Source organism: Poecilia latipinna, unplaced genomic scaffold (assembly GCF_001443285.1).
Source record: "Poecilia latipinna isolate Pla-1442-1.1 unplaced genomic scaffold, P_latipinna-1.0 Scaffold1005, whole genome shotgun sequence".
Classification (NCBI taxonomy): Eukaryota; Metazoa; Chordata; class Actinopteri; order Cyprinodontiformes; family Poeciliidae; genus Poecilia; species Poecilia latipinna.
This window is the reverse complement of record NW_015113621.1, coordinates 220,853-225,350: the sequence shown is the minus strand read 5'-3', so window position 1 is coordinate 225,350 and position 4,498 is coordinate 220,853. Positions and strand designations below refer to the sequence as shown.

At 39.4% G+C, this 4,498-nt stretch overlaps 1 long non-coding RNA gene across 1 annotated transcript; it reads right to left on the bottom strand.

The window, feature by feature from the left end:
- Window positions 1–408: 408 nt before the first annotated feature.
- Window positions 409–3,857, bottom strand: LOC106958664 (uncharacterized). The gene is made up of 2 exons (XR_001427192.1): window positions 3,769–3,857; window positions 409–1,422 (listed from the first exon to the last, which is right to left on the bottom strand). It is a non-coding gene; the product is annotated as an uncharacterized LOC106958664 (long non-coding RNA).
- Window positions 3,858–4,498: the final 641 nt, after the last annotated feature.

Here is a 4,498-nt window from a genome sequence, read left to right as displayed (position 1 = left end):
GTTATTAACATGAGCAAAATAGTTGGATTTTTGCAGAAAACGGATGTCTGAATCATTATAGATACAAAACATAAAAAAGGCCCACAGTTTCTAAATTTTGGGGGTTGATTGTTTTCTTCTGAGAAGTAAGATTTGCCTTGGGAGGGAATTGGAGCCACCAATATTGACCTAGTTACTCCAAAATTAAGATGAATGAAAAACTTTAATAAATGTACCTAATGTTTTCTTTATCTGTAAAATGCGTTGAAAACGTTTCCACCTGCACCAACCACCTCAGGTTGCAGGACAGATTTGCTCCATTTAGGCCACCCAAAATCTGTCATAGAGCCTCAAATGGGACCGGAGCCGCACCTTGGGCACCCAAGGTTTACACTATCAGGAAGAATGATTATTTGGAGACTAGATTAATGCTTTACTTTGGCTAAAGTATTGATTTATGTAGCTTACAGGATAAAATTAAGCAGCCTATTGGAAGTGGGCAGCAGAGTAAAAAAGTCTTTTCAAAGTTCGTGCTACATTGTGATGCTACATCTTGACTTTTTAATGAAAATGAGAAGTGAATGCTGTTTAATGAGCGGCGGTTAAGCCAAAATCAACTTTAAGGCCTTGGTGGATAACTCTCTGGGGATTTTCCTTCATCTCTAAAAGTATTGACCGTTTCCCTCCGAATTTAAAGGGCTCCTCCTGGATCCCATCACGAGAGGATTATAGAGGAAAAGGGCAACTGGGATTGCTTGGAGAGCCGACCCCTTCCACTCGAGCCAGCACTCAAGCAGGGATGAAGTGGAGGTGCAGAGACGACCCAGAGGGAGAGAGCACAGAGGGAAGGGAAAGGCAGGGAGGTGGCATACTTTGGATTCCCAATATGTGTCCGGGGAATCCGATGTGAGGCCAGATGGCACGGGCCTGCCGGTCTTTGGGAATCGCAGCATACGGCTGTGGGATGCGAGGCAGAAGGTAGCGAGGAAACGGTGCCGGGGTCAGCTCTTGATGTTGGACGCTCCCCGGAGCTGTTCCTTTCCCATCCCTTTGAACAAGAGAGCATCTCCACACAACTGTGCCGCTTCTCTCTGCTTAATGCGACGGTTTGACTTCAAACACAGCGCTATTCCCCCCTGCCCAGAGCCTCCTGAGTTCCAAACATATGTTATCAGACCTGATGAAAACACCGTGCCAATAACATGCCACTGAGCTCCACGCTCGGGCATATGTGTGCCGTTTTCATCTCGCACAATTCCACGTGATGAAGCCAAAGCAAACCGACGCAACGCTCGCCGTCCCGACCCGCTTTTCCGTTCAGACGACCGGGATATGATGGAAGTCAATTACGCCTGTCGACTCTCAGACAGATGTCCGGCGTATAACCTGGTTAGCGCTAATAGGCAGGTTTTTAAACAAGAGCAATTATTCTTCCTCGCAGACCTGCAAAAGAGACGGATGTTAATATCTGATGCTGAGTGTGTGTGACAGGTGTTGCCTCCAATTTCTCCAAGTCTCTCGTGGCAGCCCACTCTGTGAAAACATCCGAAAACAGGCTTTCATCCAACATTGCAGAGATAGCACACATTTTTAGCGCATACTCTTTGACTTCGGGAAAGAAGGAAAAAAAAAAAACATGTGCATGTGTGCAATGATCATCTCTTACTATTTTTGTCTAAATAAATAACAGTTTTTGGAAGCCAAGTGTGGTGTTATGCTTGTTGTTGCATCTCCATATCCGTGTATAGACTAAGATCCTCGTGCTATTCTCATTAATGGTCCATCTGGCATGTTGGCAGAAACACACTGGTATGAAGCTAGCTATGATTAACATTTAATCTATATGATTTTCTAATAAAAGCAAAGGTACTGCACTTGGTAATGATTTATTTCTTTTACTTTAAAAAAAAAATAATTATGACACAAGTTGTTGATTGCAACTGTCCGTAACATGAATTTCCTTTGGTGATTGTTTGCGTGAGTCACCTTTGTGCAGATAAGGTAAATTAAAGCCTAATTAAAATATGTGTAACTAAACTCTAGAGGTTTGCAAGCTCTATAATAATAAACAAAAAAAAATTCTGGTAAAAAAAAGGATTTATTAAGGTTGCTTTTGCTACTAATTGCAAGTGTGGTTCTGTTGGATAGTTTAAATAATTAAAAAGACAGAAAAATATCTAAATTAATCAAGTAAGAATGCTTAATTACAATAAGTAGGAGGAGGAAGAATAAAAAAATTGGGGGAAAGAATAGTATAATGGAAAGAAAAATATAGACTGTAACTAAAAATCTTGTTGCCACAATCATTCTAGAGAATATTATGAACAAATAAATTAAAACAAGAAAAATATTGCAGTTCCACCATCTTGTTTCATCACATCAAGCAGGGGAATTTCATTTTCTATTTAAATAATTGTAAAAACAAACAAAAAAAAAAAAGAAATTATTCATCAAACCTACTGAGAGAATAATTAAAAATAAATTTTCTATTTTAATCACATTACATTGTATTCACTCTATATTTTCACTTAAACTAAAATTTGTCCAGTTTAAGTTGAATGCCTTACAGAGCAAACTCCACAAATCTTCCTGCACATTTCTGTTGTCTTTTTACTGGCTTCTGTGATTCCTGCTTGAAAACGTTTTTACAAAACAAACGGCAAAAAACCAAAATGCCTCTACTTGCTTCAGATTATAGATGCCTTAAGACACCAGCTCCATGTTTACTAGGTTTAAAAGAACCTAGTAACCTTCCATAGACTCTCTCAGACATCTGCTGTGCATGGCAACAAGAACAGAGAAATTGGCTTGGGTTCAAGGCTCAGTGAGCGCCTTTTGTCGGCGTACAGGCCTTTGTGGTGGGATAGGAGGATGGTGTTTACGGTTGCCACTACCTCCGTGGCCCCGACACACAGGGGATAATGAGATACAGTTGTTATCAGTGACAGCCGAGGGCCACGAGAAGTCGTATCGGCCGGGTGCCTTCACTCCGAGCCTGCCAACTTAGGAGATGAGATTGGGATGATGCTAATGTCCAACTGAAAGCTCTTTTTAATTGCTTTCTAGTACAAACCAACTCTGGAAGATTGTGTTAGCCTATAGAAGATTACTGAGAAAAAAAAAACAACAACCCTGCAGTAATATAGTTTCTGCTAATGTTTAGATAACCAAAGTAAATGTATTTGCTCTAAATATGAAGTGGCTACATAACTCCTTTTGCAAACTGTGTTCCTATAGATGAGGAGTGTCAAACTCATTTTCGTTTTGGGCCAAATCAGGATCATGAATGCTCTTAAAGGGCCAGTTGTGGCACAATGTATTGATAAAACCTGTTCACAAACTGTTAATATATTAATCAATTGCTAAAATTAAATATTATTGAACGTCTTTTCGGTCCCTTCAGGACCATGTGATTCCTTTTGTGATTTTTTGCAATAAAAATCAAAGTGTTTGTGGTACTAATTTGGAAATATTTGCGATATTTGCACTTGTGGAGGTAAATGCAACTTTTTATTACTCGCTGTATAGGTCTTGGACTATAATCTGCCATCAATTTAGGCTGTGGTAGCTATTTAGTTCAAGTAAGAAAGTTTTTGACAATTTCTGAGAAAAATCTGCAATTAACTCCCAATTACATTAGCGCAAAAAAGTGCGAGGATTTGTTGATTTTTTGCATGGATTTCCACAATAATTCTCAAGGAACTGAAGGGACTGATTGATATAATTTGACAGTAAACAGATAGAAACTACATTGACTAAATTGATAACATAATATTTAAGCACACTTACTGTTTAGTCTAAAATCTAGAGGGCCACATAAAAAAGCCATGGCGGGCTTTGCACGTGACATCACTCTCTTCGAAACTCCGCCCGGTCCGCCATGATGGACGTCAAAAATAACTGTAACGCCTGTCAAAAAAAGCACATGTGGTGGCCTAATATCGCTTTTATTAAGGTGATTTCACTTTTAAAAATGGTCACAGGGTGCTGCGCGGTCGGCTGAAAACAAAACTTGTCATTGTATTGCATAACTTTTAACGAGGAAAGATGGAAAGCAGCCGTCATTCATAATGACTGGCAGCCCTCGGTGTGACCGCGCTTTTTACAAGGTGAGAAAATTAATGTTCATATGCTTTATAAGTAAGGTGATTACAAAGATGTCAAATATTGCATTATGTAGAAGTTACGCACGTCTAACCATTAGTAGTAACCATGGAAACAAAGCCCCGCCATTATGTAACCTAGCATTAGGGCTGTAGGATAATATCGATATCGCAATATATATCGATATTTTCTTTCCTAGGAAAAAAATCGATATTCATCCGCAAGTATCGTAACATCCATGTCATCTTGCTCACTCACTGCTTGCTTCGCCGGGAGAGTAATTAGGTCATCAGGCTTAGAGTGATCAAGGTTAAAAAGGTATCAAACTATTCAGAGCAGGTACTTGGTGCACTTTATTTACTTTATAAATCCATGTAAGCTACAGTTTGTACTGTTTCAATTAAAAGGAACATNT